Source organism: Bos grunniens, chromosome 6 (assembly GCF_055505025.1).
Source record: "Bos grunniens cultivar Pamir isolate PY7600 chromosome 6, Bosgru_T2T1.0, whole genome shotgun sequence".
Lineage (NCBI taxonomy): Eukaryota > Metazoa > Chordata > Mammalia > Artiodactyla > Bovidae > Bos > Bos grunniens.
This window is the reverse complement of record NC_141170.1, coordinates 80,572,173-80,589,492: the sequence shown is the minus strand read 5'-3', so window position 1 is coordinate 80,589,492 and position 17,320 is coordinate 80,572,173. Positions and strand designations below refer to the sequence as shown.

At 39.2% G+C, this 17,320-nt stretch overlaps 1 long non-coding RNA gene across 3 annotated transcripts in view; it reads left to right on the top strand.

Annotated features, from left to right (window-relative positions):
• Positions 1–17,320, top strand: part of LOC147370916 (uncharacterized) — a 432,430-nt gene that overhangs the window by 238,794 nt on the left and 176,316 nt on the right. The window lies entirely within an intron of this gene.

Sequence of the window (17,320 nt, the reverse complement as noted above, 5' to 3'; positions counted from 1 at the left end):
TCCCTCCTCCAGGGGGTCTTCCCCGACCCAGGAATCAAACCTGCATCTCCTATTTCTTTCTCATTGGCAGGCAGGTTCTTTACCACTAGCACCACCTAGGAAGCCCTTTCTCTCTCTAGGATGCTGAATAGGGCATAAACCTCATTGCTCCAGTTAACTGATGAGAAGCCTGTTTTACAGTTGGAGAAAATGAGGCTCAGAGAAATTAAGCAAACCACCCAAGGTAAAATTATAGAGTTTTTAAAACTCAGATGTATATTATTCCGGATTCCATCTTCTCTCTATTGTCTCATGCTTTCTTGAATATAGTATATATCATTCTTCCTTTTCAATCTTGTTTATTTTTTTCAACGTGAAACTCTAGGTCATATTTATTTCGGTCTGAATATCTTTTCTAAAACTTTAGGAATTTTGATGTGTGTGAATATGAATTTCCAGTCTTTTAATAAAGCAGAAATAAAGGTTTTTGTACTAATGAAGTTCTGGGAAGAAGCAAAGGTAGAACAAACTCAGGTCTTGAAACTACATTTGTCACTGTTGGTGAGGAGAAAGTGGAGATGAGAGTACGAGGGGCCAATAGAACCAAGCCTTAGTTTTAAACAACGGCTGTTATCAACCATCTATGAAGCACCAGGCACTGACTTACCTACTTTACACACTTTATCACATTTAATACTGTGATGCAAGGTAGATGTAGTGGAATTGCCTCGATATTGCAATCGTATATCGAATTGCATATACGATCCTATATGCATTTAACTTGGGTGGATTTTACTTGCATGGGAAAAGTAGGCAAAGAGGGAGATAAAGCAGAAGAGGAAAAAAGAGAGAAGGAGGAAAATAGGAGGAGATAAGGGGAAGAAGGAAGGAGTTTGCACAGAATTTATTTAAATGGTGCATTCAATTCTGATTACCTCTCTACTAATTAGTGTTTGGCTTGGAGCAATCAAGATGAGCATATGAAACCATTATTCCCTAAAATGGTCTGTTTCAGATGCTTCTAATTTTGTGAGCATCAGCTGTGCTGAGTGCAATTCTAATATTTAAGTCCAGTCAGTTCCCATTCAACATGGTGCTCAAATACAAGCCAATCACTTCATCTGGTCTTTAAACGGAGAAGCAGCCATTTTTACCAACACTGGAGGAAAACCTGGCTTTGCTGGTCTTAATGAAATTTATAGTGGCATATGGACTCCAAAGTAGCAATCTTGTTAGAGATGAAACAAACAAACAAAAAACCTTTCTCTAATCTTAAATGCTGAAACTGATGCTCTGAAAGCGTTATCTGCTTCCCCAAGGTCACATGGGGAATAAGGCCGAGTTGGCTGTGTTGGGATTTTGAGCCATTTTCCCTTTTTCTTGTTTTATCTGAGTCTTCATACAAATTATAGAAGAACAAAGGTTGGCAGGTATACTTTGAGTGCCAGAGAGAGAAGAATCAGTGTACATGTTTTCCAGGGATCTGATTACATCAAAGTGTTAGAATGAGCTAAAAATGCTGGATTCAAAACCAACATCACTGCATGTAAAACCTTAAACTTTAATTTCTGCAAAACAATCAGTTTCCTTAGATAACACTATTCCCTTGATGGAATAGCTTCTGAGAGCATGTTTCTCTTCCCTTTAGGGAGGTTAGTGAATTCCTTAGAAATAAAATGGGCCTATTTGTCACTTGAAATGACCTGGTGACTTAGAACAGCAAGGCTTATTTCTGCGATTTGTCTTTCCCTCGTCTTCACCGTGGTCATCTGGGTTTAATATCCTGGGTGGTGGGAAATGAAAGGCAGGGTGTATTTTTCCTTGAGATTTTCAAATCTGAATTTCCTGCCATGAGTACTCTTGCTGCTCAGTCGAAATTAGAGCAGGATGAACTTCTTGAACTGTCACCAACTTGGCCAGGCTGACTCCAAGACCTCCTCCAGGGAAAGTTCCCTAAAGGGACAGCATGAAATGTCTCTGCAGGAGAGATTAAATGGTTTAATAATGTCTTATTAAACCCACAGCTTTCAAACAAAACTGAGTCTTTCAATACCACTTGTCACTCCAAAGCTCCTATTGAAGTGATTTTAATCTCAGATAAGGCTTTTCTATTAGAAAGAAGACACTGGCAACATTATCACTTTTTAGTATTTTAGGGGTGAGAGATGGTGAACTTTTGTTAAATGTTCATAAAGCTTGTTAGAATGGTTGCTTATGAAGGTGGGAGGAGAAAGGAGTGAGTTTTGTAAGTAGGAATAAATAATAATAAAATAGAGGGGTGAATCAAGCACCAGTGATGACCATATACCGTGAACTAAGAAGTTTGATCACCTCAACTCTGTTGATAAATTAAAGAGAAAAAAATAGAATAAAACAAAATAAGGAAATAAGCCAGATCAAACCAGAATACAGTATGTCTGTGTTGTTTCCTTTTGCAATGAACTAATGAAGTTTCAAAGGTAAGTGTATCATCTCATTAGGGAAATCAGTAGAGAGACTCCAATAGATTTTTGATGCTCATTGTTCCTACTTTCTTACAGTGATTAGACATCACAGTCTTTAAAATGCCATGTGTATTCTTACTGTAGTCAGATGATTTTTTAAATACATTTTTATTTTTAGAACAGTTTTAGATTTACAGAAGAATTTAAGATAGTACAGACTTGCAGTATACCCTGTGCCCTTGTTCCCCTGTTATCAACAGATTACATTGACATGGCATATTTGTTATACTTAATGAGCCTATATTGATGTATTATTATTAAATAAGTCCATACATTATTCATATTTCCTTAGATTTGACCCAATCTCTTCTTTTCCAGTAGTTCATCCAGAATGTCACATTACGTTTAGTTTTTGTATCTTCTTAGGCTCCTCTTAGCTACGGCAGTTTCTCAACCTTTCCTTTTTTTTTTGATGACTTTGACAGTGTTGATGGCTACTGATTGGATATTTTGTGTAATGTACCTCAACTGGTATTTGTCTGATGTTTTTATCATGATTAGCCTGGGATTATATATCTTTTGACTTAGCAGCAGCAGCATATATCTTTTGGAGTAAGATCACAGAGGTAAAGGGCCATTCTTACCACCTCTTTCTTTTTCTGTCTCCCTATTTCTCTATCTCTTGACATATCTATTTATCTGTCTATGTGCATGTGTACACAGGACTGGGGATCTGAAGAGATTTTCAGGTTTCTCAGTGAGGCAAGTTCTGTGCCCCACACTCACAGACTCACACCACTTCTGTGGTGGTCAGATGTGATACTCGTGTGGAGGGTTGTGTGAGCTGGAGGCAGGGTGCCAAGGCTTGGACACCTCTGGCAAACATTGAGAATAGACCATCACCCTACTTATAAAGCACAAGGACACTGACACTGAGTATTTCCACTCCAATTAGGATGGTTTAAAAATCAGAGGCCTTTCTCCCTCTAGGTGCCATTCAAATTCTAGGGTTTTTATTGAAACTCAGGAGAAAAGAAGGAATTGAAATAGGAAATTTGATTTCAATTGGTTTTATTGTTACCCAGGGGTATAGAACCTTGGATCAAGCACGTTAACTATAATTCAGAATAAGTAGAGTAATGGGCTATACCTGATCTTTCATGTATGATACAAACCATTCTACTACAAAAACTTCAGTCTTTATCATTGATTTTCAGAGTTTTTTGGCAGTTAGTTTATTTCAGAATAACTATTTTTAAAACATAAGGAATCTGAAAAATCTCATTTGAAAAGACTTTTCTTCAGTACTGTGGAAGGTGACTTATTTGAGGTCACATAGTGAAGAGAAAAGGCAAGACTAGAACTCAGACCTCTGTGCACATATTTTCTCTTTTATTCATATAAATCTGCTACTTTATATAACTCAATCATTTCATTTTAAAATATGAATTAGTTTTTTTACTTTTGTAAACCTGTATGAACTGAATGGTGTTGCTCCAAAATTTGTGTGTTGAAGTCCTAATCAGCAATGTTACTGTATATGGAGAAAGTGAAAGTGAAGTCGCTCAGTCATGCCCGACTCTTTGCGACTCCATGGACAGTAGCCTGCACCAAGCTCCTCCGTCCATGGGATTTTCAAGGCAAGAGTACTGGAGTGGGTTGCCATTTCCTTCTCCAGGGAATCTTCCCAACCCAGGGATCAAACCCAGGTCTCTCATTGTAGAGAGACATTGTACTGTCTGACATTGTAGACAGACAATGTACTGTCTGAGCCACCAGGGATGTCTGTATATGGAGAAGGGACTTTTAAAGAGGTAACTGAGGTCAAATGAAGTCATAAGATTGGTATGCTAATCCAATAGGACTATGGCCTTACAAAAGAGAGAATAGGTCACATGAAGACACACCAAAAAAGAAGATAACTGTCTTCAGAGCAAGGAAAGACCCCTCAAGAAATATCTAACCTGCCCATACTTTGATTTTGGACTTGCAGCCTCCAAAACTGTGAGAAATGTCTACTGATTAAACCTCATAGTCTGTGTGGATTTTATCATGACCTTAGCAAATTAACTCAGAAATCATTTTCATTATCCTATGTATTTCAATACTTATTCAATTTAAAAATTCACCCATAAATCCACCATCATAGCACAATGTTTCCCTTCTTTGCACACGTCCTTCTTGTACTTTCCATGAATCTATATTTTATATGGATAATTCACTTCTAAAACTGCTTATTTGTGCTATACTAAAATCTTCTTAAGTGCTCCCTTAAATATTTTTATTCTTTAAGTTCTTCTATTTTGTTAGTTTCTGCTCATGCTCCATATTCTGTTCATTCCTCTACTATGGACCTTTGGAAAGTGTTGTATTTTCCCCTGCCTGCTACTTGGGGCTGAGGTCCTGCTGCTGGGGTATTTAGATGGCAGCAGCCCACTGTCCTGGGAGGCAGAGTGATGTCAGACATAGGCAATGGTTCTAGAAACATTGTCAGCGAATCATGAGGAAGCTTCTCTCTTCTCTGATTCTTCATGTTCAAGAGCTGTGGGTCTCGTTCAGCCAGCTCCAGAGCCAGATTATTCTCATATTTAGTTCAAATAGTCTTGACAATACATTATTCACTCAAGGCTAAATCCTTGAAATGGCTCCTACTGTAGAAACAGTGGGCCAAGTGTATATTCCAAGGACAATGGAGTGAATGAGGAGCTTCCAGTTGCCTTGGTCTAGCTCACAGGTCAGCTGGAGATCATATCTTCTTGATGACCTCCTCCAGTAGAGGGTTGGAACTTTCAGTCCCCTCTCCTGACCTCTGGGGAAGGGAGAGGGACTTGAGGTTGAATCAGTCTCCAGTGACCCATGATTTTTTTCAAGTATGCCTATGTAATTGCTGCTGCTGCTGCTAAGTCGCTTCAGTCGTGTCCGACTCTGTGTGACCCCATAGGTGCAGCTTACCAGGCTCCTCTGTCCGTGGGATTCTCCAGACAACAATACTGGAGTGGGTTGCCATTTCCTTCTCCAATGCATGAAAGTGAAAAGTGAAAGTGAAGTCACTCAGTCGTGCCTGACTCTTAGCGACCCCACGGACTGCAGCCTACCAGGCTTCTCCGTCCATGGGCCTATGTAATTAATTGTCCACAAAGCCCTAAAGGATGGGGTTCAGAGAGCTTCTGGGTTGGTGAACATGTGGAGATGTGGGGAGACTGGTGCACTCAGAGAGCTTGGAAACTCTGCTCCCTTCCCCACATCTTCCCCTCTGCATTTCTTCCATCTGGCTGTTTCTGAGCTATATCCTTTTATAGTAAGCTGGTGATCTAGTAGATAGAATGTTTTGCAGAGTTCTGTGAACTGCTCTAGCAAATTAATATAACCTGAGGGGGTTGTGGGAACCTCTAATTTATAGCCAGTTGGTTACAGGCTACAATCTGGGGTTGTGATGGGCATCTGAGGTTCAAGGAGGGGGTCCTTGGGCCTCCAATCTATAGCTGGTTGTTTAGAAGCACAGGTGAAAACTGGGCTTGGGACTGGCATCTGAAGTTGATAGGAAGAGTCTTATATGACTGAGCCCTTAACCTGCAGGTTCTAATGCTATCTTTGGATGGACAGCATCTTAGTTGAGTTGAACTGCAAGATACCCATCTGGTGTCCAGAGGATTGTTTGTTGGCATAGAAGAAGCTTTCCTCCCCCTACACATTGAAATTGGGTCCAAGAACCTATAAAGAGAGTGGGAAGGGCATTTTAGGCTGGATAAAATGCATGAACTAAGGTGGGGAAAGTCAGAGATTTGTCCTGGAAGTAGAAAATAAATGAACCTGGCTGTATCCAAAGCTCTACACTCATAAAATCACAGCACATTTGTTCCACAAAATACGCCATGAGGAACACCTACTTTGAAAAATCATTATATACTTCCTTATATAAATATATATTTATTACTCCCATAAATTTACATTATATATGAAGGTATCCATAAAGTTCTTATGTAGGTTGAACTTGTAATAAATTTGCTTCTACATATGATATAAATAATCTGCAAAATGTGACAGGAGAGGATTTATCCAGATTTAAAATGTTGAAATGCTAATGTTCAACAAGTCTACCATCATGTTGGGTACATTAGGATATGGCCGTTATTATGCAGTGTTTATTACCGAGAAAGTGGAGTATAAATATTAAAACAAATTAACAGTTTCTTTAAATCTTAAATAATTACCCTCTGTTGCAGCTTGCAAATTATTTTATATACAAAATACATGATTTGTTTACTATTCAGACTGAGCTAGGACTTTATGGACATCTTGTACTTGAGGACACATACACGTGAGAGTAGTTCTCAAACTTGAATATGCAACAGAATTATCTAGGTGGCTTGTTGAAGCAGAGATTTGCTGGGTCTCATCTAAGGGATTACAATTTAGTTAACCTGGAATAAGACCCAACATTTTGTTTTGCTAGTAAGCATTTAGGTGATGGTTTTGCTGCTAGCAGGGAGCCGCATTGAGAGAACCACTGGTTTATGAAATACGTTGAACAAAATACACTGGGAGGGTGCATTCTGTTTCCTTTCTTTCTTCCCTCTCTCCCTCCTTTCCTCCCTTCCTTCCTCCCTGTTCCCTTGGTCCCTTGCTTTCACTCTGTGTCTTCTATGTATGTATGTGCACATGCATGTATGTATCTGTGTGTTTCAGCCTTCCCTAGATGGGGCTGATTTGACATGGCAGATGTTGCCAGTTTTTGGTGATCTTAGCTAACAGGAAAGAATGATATGATCATTTATTTCCTCTTTTCCTACTAGTTGCCGTGCTCTCTTTACCTTTCCTACTTCCCATCTCCTTTACCAGATGTCTTTCCTACACAGTTGCCAGTTGCTATCTGAAAACAGGTCACTTCTCGAAACTTCTAGTGACTTCCACCAATACTCAGGTAGAGAGAGAATTCAGACTCAGCTCTAACTTTGAAGCAAGTAACACTTTTAACTGCTACAGTATCCTGTCTTCCTCATGTGTGTGACTATAATGGATAATTAAAGCATAAGCTTCCCAATTTAGGAAGTAATTTAGACCTTAGTACTCATTAAGTTACTAAATTTTGTACTCTAAAGAAATTGTTTGGTTGAAGTCTACAAACATTTAATAAATCCCTATGATGGATCCAGCATGGTATGGATGAAGATATCCTTTCTACTTTATGAACATGCCTTTGGAATTTGATTAATGACATGGCCAAAAAACCAAAAAATCCAAAGGGCCAAAAACCAAACCAAAAGAAAGAGTATCCTTCAGAACAAAATGCAGAACACATGAGGCAAATGAGACAGTCATTCCCCGAGATTGCAAAGAGTGACTGCTTTGAAAAAAACTTTCATGAAATCTGTCTCTAAAACTCAGGCCCACCTATCTAAGAAGAAACTCATGAAAACTAGAAATTGTATAGAATTAACTTGAATTCTAGCATCAACTCTTCTAAAAGTAGTCTGTATATTTTTATCAATTCACTTTAAATCTCTATTCCTTCACCTGTAAAATGAAGGGCCAGGCCAGGGTTATCTTCAGAGTTCCTTGCAGTATTTTAGGATTGCATTATCTGTGGACAAACTCACATACACAATCTTTAATTATAAGTTTGTAAAAACATCTAGGGGGCCAACTCCATCTGCTCCTGAAGTCTTAAACCTTTATTAATTACTTATTTCCCAAAGCCATCTCTGTTGGTAGGAGTGGGCAGAGAAGCAGAGAAACCCCTTGGACCACAAGCTTTTCACTTCTGGTTTCTCACCACAAAATATTCCCCAGGACTTGGGGGCCAGATGGCAACATTTTTGAAGATGCACCAAGGATTTGAATTCTGGTTCGTATTAAATATCACATGTAAATTATTAATCTGTGGCAGCTGTAACTTGCATATTATTACACTACATTAAACATTGATGTTGCAAAGACCAGCCTATGGGCCACATGGAGCTGCTGGGGGACCGCCATTGGTCCTCCAATTAAAACTCGGATATGGAATCCAGGTAAATTAGGCTCCAGTCTTTAGAAGGAATATTTATTACTAATGAAAGAACATGAGCAGTGTTTCAAAGTAAATGATAATATCTAGCATTCATTGAGGTCTTACTATGTGCTAAGTTGTCTTCTAAGTGCTTAACACATACTGATAACTTTGGTTTTCCTGACACCTCTCTCAGGTAAGCATTATTACTTACCATTGTTATGGAGCAACCTTTACTAAGTACCAACCCTCTACTGGGAGTTGTTTTAGTTAGTCCAAATACAGAGGTGAGATAAAACATTGTCATGGCTTTATGGAGCTTACTTTCTGATTAAAGGAGACAGACAGTAGACCCCAAAACTAATAAATGGACAAAATAATTTCAGAGATGGACAGTGCCATGAAGTAAATACCACAGAGTTATGAGATCACAAGAGACTGGTATAGAGTTATTATAGGTTGGCTGGTCTGGAGAATCCTCTCTGAGGAGGAGACTTTGGGACTAGGGACTCTAGTTTGATTGACTTAATAGCAGTTTCCTAAAAACAACTGGATGTATATCAGTTCTTCAAATGACCAATGTGTTAAAATGTCAATTTGCCAAAACTTGTTTTAATAAACCACCTATAAATTGGATAACATTTCATGTTTCTCCAACATCACTTAACATACGATATATTTTTAAGATGAAAATTTCCTGAGTAGTGTATATTTTAGACATTGTGCATGCTCCTGATGTCAAGAATATTATTAACAGTAGTGTGGGTTTTGTTTTCCAAAGTATTTGCAGTCTAGTCTATAGCTTTTTTCTTCTCTCAGTTTACATCTGTTTGAATTATTCCATTTTAAAGTTTTCCATCAGCTTGTCTTTGAATGTCTTGAACAGTGAGACTGCTCCGGTGAAAAAATCAATAACAAGTAAACTGGTGTAAAAATAAATATAAATTATAGAATAGGGATAGGTCTAGAAATTGCTACTGTCACTTTAGCCTTTCTTCAAGTAGGTCCATCTTTTCCTCTCAGGATTCCAGTACTAGGTAAATGACTTGTTATTATCCCTTGAATAGCATCATCTTTGGAGCCCTCTATCCTCTTTTGGAAGACCTTTTCTTTTATCCTCTTTGTGTGCCCTAGAAACTAGTCAAGCCCATATTCCAGGTATCCTCAATTTTTATCTGTTTCCTTGATAACTAATAAATATCAAAAGCTGTATGTTTATTCATCAAAACTCATTCTAATCTACTTGAAAATTGCCTTCCTTTATTACAGATCCTGGACAGCCAATGCAACCTTGTTTAAACTACTTTGTAGGCAGAATATAGGCACATGACCTAGGATCTGTCAATCAAAACACCTTAGATTTGAAGGTGGAAATAAGTAAAGGGAAGGGGCAATATGCCACAGAGAGACCAGCCGTGTGGGATGGTCCTATGGTGGGCTAGAATGGTTTTTCTAGATGTATTTTACTTAGCTGCGTCTACCCTGGGTTATGTAGCATACATCTGGTCATTTTGGTCTCACAGAGATTATATGAATCACATAATGTCTTTTAAGAAATTACTTTATGTTTAAACTGACCAATGGATTCTGTTGTCTTTGTGAAGAATGCTGATCAACATAACTGATGTATTTACATTTTGTTGAAATACTTGATCAAAAAAAAGCTGGGCTTCCGTGGTAGCTCTGTTGGTAAATAATCTGCCTACAATGCATGAGACCTGGGTTCTATCTCGGTTGGGAAGATCCCCTGGAGGAGGGCATGGCAACCAACTCCAGTATTCTTGCCTGGAAAATATCCATGGACACAGGAGCCTGGTGGGCTATAGGCCATGGGGATGCAAAGAGTCAGACACAACTGAGTGACTGAGCAACACAGAGATATTTGATGATGGCTTAGTCTCTTTGGACTGCTGTAACAATCAAAGACTGGGTGACTTACAAACAACATTTACATCTTATCATTCTGGAGGCTGGAAATTCCAAGTTTGTGGTGCCAGAAGATTCACTGTTTGGTAAAGGTCTTCTTCCTAGGCAGCTGTCTTGTCATTCATGGAAGTGGCAAGGGAGTTTTCTTGGTCCTTTTTTATAGGATCAGTAATCCCATTCATGAGGGCTTCATCATAACCTAATCATCTCACAAAGGCCCCACTTCCTAACTTCATCACCTTGGGGATTAAGATTCAACATATGAGCTTTGAGGGGGACACACATTCAGACCATAGCAGATGGAAAAACATCACAGGAAGGATGTTATAATGATAGGATGACCAGTACTGAACTCACTTGGGAGATCTAATTCATACCACGTGGAGGGGTCACTTATTCTTTATCCTCATAAATCTAGTTGCTTTTTTATTTTTCCTTGTATTTCCCTTCTTAAGTACATGTCACAGTTTCTTCATCTAGATGAGAATCATAACCATAACCGGAACTATCTCACAGATATGTTGTTTTAAATTAAGTAAAATGCTCCAAAGGATTGATGCTTTTGAATTGTGATGCTGGAAAAGACTCTTTAAAGTCCCTTAGACTTCAAGGAGATCAAACCTGAATATCCTTTGAAGGACTGATGCTGAAGCTCCAATACTTCGGCTACCAGATGCAAAGAGCTGACTTATTGGAGAAGACCCTGATGCTGGGAAAGATTGAAGGCAAAAGAAGAATGTGGCAGCAGAGGAAGAGATGGTTAGATAGCATCACCGATTCAATGGATATGAATTTGAGCAAACTCCGGGAAATAGTTGGAGAAGGCAATGGCACCCCACTCCAGTACTCTTGCTTGGAAAATCCCATGGACGGAGGAGCCTGTTAGGCTGCAATCCATGGGGTTGCTAAGAGTCGGACACGACTGAGCGACTTCACTTTCACTTTTCACTTTCATGCATTGGAGAAGGACATGGCAACCCACTCCAGTGTTCTTGCCTGGAGAATCCCAGGGACAGAGGAGCCTGGTGGGCTGCAGTCTATGGGGTCGCACAGAGTCGGACACGACTTAAGTGACTTAGCATAGCATAGCCGGGAGAGAGTGAAGGAAAGTGGAGCCTGGCGTGTTGCAGTCTAAGGTGTCACAAAGAGTTAGACAGGAGTCTGAACACCACCAACAAAAAGTGATTAGAATAGTATCAGTGCCATATAAGTCTTCTAGTAAACCTTGCCTAGCATTTTTATTAGTATTAGGAGTGACTGATTAGTTCTGTCTAGGACTGCATTGCCAGGAGAAATATCAATAACCTCAGATATGCAGATGACACCACCCTTATGGCAGAAAGTGAAGAGGAACTAAAGAGCCTCTTGATGAAAGTGAAAGAGGAGAGTGAAAAAGTTGGCTTAAAGCTCAACATTCAGAAAACTAAGATCATGGCATCTGGTCCCATCACTTCATGGGAAATAGATGGGGAAACAGTGGAAACAGTGTTAGACTTTATTTTTTGGGCTCAAAAATCACTGCAGATGGTGACTGCAGCCATGAAATTAAAAGACGCTTACTCCTTGGAAGGAAAGTTATGACCAACCTAGATAGCATATTCAAAAGCAGAGACATTACCTTGCCAACAAAGGTCCGTCTAGCCAAGGCTATGGTTTTTCCAGTGGTCATGTATGGATGTGAGAGTTGGACTGTGAAGAAGGCTGAGCGCTGAAGAATTGATGCTTTTGAACTGTGGTGTTGGAGAAGACTCTTGAGAGTCCCTTGGACTGCAAGGAGAACCGACCAGTCCATTCTGAATGAGATCAGCCCTGGGATTTCTTTGGAGGGAATGATGCTGAAGCTGAAACTCCAGTACTTTGGCCACCTCATGCAAAGAGTTGACTCATTGGAAAAGACTCTGATGCTGAGAGGGATTGGGGGCAGGAGGAGAAGGGAACGATAGAGGATGAGATGGCTGAATGGCATCACTGACTCAATGGACGTGAATCTAAGTGAACTCCGGGAGTTGGTGATGAACAGGGAGGCCTGGCGTGCTGAGATTCATGGGGTCTCGAGGAGTCAGAGACGACTGAGCGACTGAACTGAACTGAACTGAGGACTGCATTAGAGCTGATATCTTCAAACAAGGAATAGAAAGTCTAGGAGAAAGAAATAGGGAGAGGGAAAATTTCCAAAATGAGATACATAAAATAGAAGAGTACATATAGGGGGCCAAAAGGGTTCTAGATGACTGCATTCTTCTAGGGCAAAGTGAAAACAGGAGGAGGGGCACTGCTAGAATAACTGGTGGGACTGGAGAGTAAGGTGAGGACTAGATAATACATAAAAAAATTTATATGCCCCTCTTGTAATAGGGCCTCCATGATCTTCATCCCTTCCCAGTCCACTTGGAAACACTTCCTCCTCCTTCCTTTCTCAACATTAACTTTCATAGTTACCTCCAGTTTTCAACCATGTGCATATACCTGTTAGTTATCTGAGGGCAGGATTCTGCTTTAATGATTGAATTCATCTCTCTGAAACACTGAGGAGATTGGACTAAATGCATGCTAAGGCTATGGCAGATTTAGGAAGAAGTATTTAAGAAATTCTGTGATAAATATATGCTTGAAAACATCTGGTTAATTGAGGGGTTGGATCACTTGGGTTCTGGTGAATTCCCTCATGTATTTATGCTGCGGCAAAAAAATAAAAAAAATAAAAAAATAAAAATCCACACACTTCTGGAAAAAATTATGAATTGAGTCACAAAACTGAATCTTTCTGATGCCAGAATCTAAAGGACCAATTTTCCTCTTATCAATGCATAGATTTGACATAATAGTTTTAGAATTTCTTCTTTTTCTTTCCTACCTTCTTCTTTCTTCTCCTTTTCCTCCTCTTCTTCCATTTTAGTTAAAATCAAAATATCTATTGAAGTTTAGAATTGACATCTTGGTGCTTATTCAGAATTACTTCTGTCAATTTCTGGAAGTGGTCTTTATTTCAGATGATTTATAAGGAACTGTTGATTTTATCCGAGGTTTGCTCAAATACTATTAGCACAAAGAAGAGTGATTTTATATAAACAGAAAAACTTTAGTAGTCATAGATCAGTGACAGGAAAAATAGTCATTTTTTTTTTCTGTGGATGAGGGCAAATCCAGTCATGATTTTTGTTTTATTTTGTTTTACTTTTTAAAAGTATGTTAAAACTGAAAACATATTTTGTCAGCCACCTCCTTTCTTGTCTTTTTCAAAGTCCATATGCTCTTCAGGGAAAAATTGAATTCAGCTGCACTTGAGTCTTTGGAAAAATTTAAAAGAGCAATTTGATGTGCAAGATTTCTAGGTCTTTAGAAATCAGATCTAAAGTCAATCACCTGGGCAAAATTCAAGTTGCATTTTCTCAGCACTTTAAAAATATTTGGGTCAGATTCAAAAGTTCAATCTTCTGCTACTTAGAAGTAGATGTACATACTGGCAGGGCATATTTACACAATGGTTATTTTTCAGTAGACTTTAAGAGTCTACTGAATTTTTAAGAGTTATAAATTAAGAGCCCTAAATTTTGTTCACATTTAGTATTCAATTGCCCACATTCATATTCAGTAAACATGTTTTTGCTTTGAACTAGCATCTGGGTGTAGTCGCTTTTGTGACTTCCCTGTCTCATGAGTAGAGTGGATTCTTTTTCTTAGTAGAATATATTACTGTATGTGTCAAGCAATGTCGAGAGAAAATAACAGTTGAGAGTTACGAGAAGAATCTGAACCTTCTAAAATCTATTTACATCTGCTCTGAATTGGGCTTGAACCTGCTTATCACAGTGTTTGAGTCCTGATTAAGATATTCTCGGAGAAGGCAATGGCACCCCACTCCAGTACTCTTGCCTGGAAAATCCCATGGGCGGAGGAGCCTGGTGGGCTGCAGTCCATGGGGTCGCTAAGAGTCAGACGCAACTGAGTGACTTCACTTTGACTTTTCACTTTCATGCATTGGAGAAGGAAATGGCAACCCACTCCAGTGTTCTCGCCTGGAGAATCCCAGGGACGGGGGAGCCTGGTGGGCTGCCATCTATGGGGTCGCACAGAGTCGGACACAACTGAAGTGACTTAGCAGTAGCAGTATGATATTCTTCAAATGGGAGAAGCACGTGTGCTGAACTGAAGTTAGGAGGTAGTTGGGTGCTGCTGCTGCTGCTGCTGCTAAGTCGCTTCAGTCGTGTCCGACTCTGTGCGACCCCATAGACGGCAGCCCACCAGGCTCCCCCATCCCTGGGATTCTCCAGGCGAGAACACTGGAGTGGGTTGCCATTTCCTTCTCCAACAGTTGGGTGCTAATCCATTGCATTCTCATCACATGACGGTGTGACCCCATGAACATTTATTTTTCCTCCTTGGGCCTGAGCTTCTTCATCTAAAATAGAAGGGGTAGTGCTTTCAAAAAGGGGGGCTTTTTGGATTTCTGTGGTTCCAAAACGCTGTCTCCAGAGCTCCCTGGCTTTTAGAGAATCTATATATAAAGATTTTGCAGAATGCTGCTCTGGATTACAAGGATTCTGCTGCTTCAAAACAAAGATGAAACAACTCTCATATATTAGATTTTTTAATTTGCTCATTTTACTTTAAATTATTTAACTTAGTGAACAATTACTATGTCTTGTCAAGAGTTTTAAATTACCTAGAAGGAATGATACCTGGATCTGAGCTCAGTAAATAGAAATTTGGTTTTACTTGTTTACTTGTGTCAACAAATGTGGAATTGCTTCTCTGCTATTTAAAACATACTACTGAGAATGGGTTTTAAAAGTGGCCTACATTTCAGGCACTCTGGAAAAGCTGGTTGGCAGTATCTCTTACAGGTTAAACATATGCATAACCTATGACCAGAGATTCTACTCCTAGATAAATGTCCACCAGTGGTGAAGGTAGCTATTTCCCCAAAATGTGCCCAAGAATGTTCATAGTAGCATTATTTGTCTAAACCAGAGACTCTAAATGTTCATCAGCATTTAGAGTGGATATTAGAGTTCATCAACATTTAGATTTAGAGAGGATAAACAAATGTGTTGCATTGTCATAATGGAAATTTACTTGGCAATGAGAATGGTGGATCTACAACTACGTACCACAATATAGATGAATCTCACAAACAAAAGAACACATAATTAAAAATTATTGATAAAACATAAAAACAGGCAAAACTTGCTAAAAGTCAAGAAAGTGGATTCCATTGTAGGGGGAGAAGGAAGTGGGAAGGGATTATGAGAGAGGACTTCCAGGATGCTGATACTGGACAATTTCTTAACCTGGTACACATGTGTACTCAATTTGTGAAAATGTATTAAACTGTCATTTATGATGTATCTTTTAAAATGTACATTATATTTATTTAAAAAATCCTCTAGATTGCCTTCTCATATCTGCTTCCTAGGATTAGTTAGTGCAAAAGGAAATGGAATAGACATGGGAAGCGCTATGCTTGTCCCCATCTACTCTTTGAAAGGGGAACTAAAACAGGGTTAGTGGCCTCAAAGAGTTCAGAAGACAGAGGGTGGAGTTCAGGGAGGCTGAGGCAGCTAAAATTTGAGGACAGAGCAGAGGAAGCTAGAGAAAGAGTTTGAGAGAGCCTCAGAACAACAGAAAGGTCCCTATAACCCTTGATCAAGTACTAATATGTGTATGTATGAGAGGAAAACTATGGTGTTGGAGAAGACTCTTGAGAGTCCCTTGGTCTGCAAGGAGATCAAACCCAGTTAATCCTAAAGGAAATCAGTCCTGAATATTCATTGGAAGGACTGATCCTGAAGCTGAAACTCCAATCCTTTGGCCACCTGATGCAAAGAACTGACTCATTGGAAAATACTCTAATGCTGGGAAAAATTGAAGGCAGGAAGAGAAGGGGATGACAGAGGATGAGATGGTTGGATGGCATCACTGACTTGATGGACATGAGTTTGAGCAAGCTCTGGGAGTTGGTGATGGACAAGGAAGTCTGGTGTTCTGCTTGCTGTCCACGGGGTCACAAAGAGTCAGACATGACTGAGCAACTGAACTAAACTGAACTGATAAGAAGAAAAGCTTTTCCTAGAAGCTAGGAAAAGAATCACTTAAAAAAAAATAACTTAAAACTTTCTGAAGCTTACTAAGGACTGATTGTATCCCCAAGCCATAGCTTGTTATTCTAGGGCATTTGGTAAAATCTTTGGAAGGGTTATACTATTTATAATGGAGTTAAATTAGCCCAGCAAATGGCCTCCTCTCGACCTGTCCTAAAACTTAAAAACAAGCATTGTAAGCATTAAGCTTACTCTTCAAATTACTTAAGTGGGTGGTATGATAGGCTGAATAATGGCCCCCCAAAATGTACAGGTCCTAATCCTTGAAAACCGAAATGGAACCTGATATTTTAAAAGGGACTTTGAAGATGCAATTATGTTAGACGTCTTGAGGTGGAAAGATTATCCTGGATTACCTAGGGGATGCCTAAGATTTCGCTATGGAAGAGGAGAAGGCAAGGTACTGATGAGAGGCAAGGTACTGATTGGAATGATGTGGTCACAAGATAAGGATTTCTGGCAGTTACCAGAAGCTGCAAGAGACAAGAAATGAATTCTTTAGGAAGAACCAGACTTCTCAACAACTTTAACTTTCTAAGACTCATCTTGTACTCTGACCTCCAAAACTATAAGAGAATAAAGTTTTGTTGTTCTAGCCATTAAGTTTGTAGTGATTTGTTACAGCATCAATAGGAAACTAATACAGGACTGAAATTACACACAAAAAATTAATAGTCTTTAAAGGAGAAAAAAAAAGTAGCACCCAGCAACATAAAATTCATGAAATCCTCCACTCAATCAAAATGACTAGACACATGAAGAAACAGAAATGCATGACGCATAACCAAGGAAGAAATCAATAATAGATTGATTTATTGATAGCCATACCCCACAACATGAGACAGATTATAGAAAATCTCTAAGAAGGACTGTAAAACAGC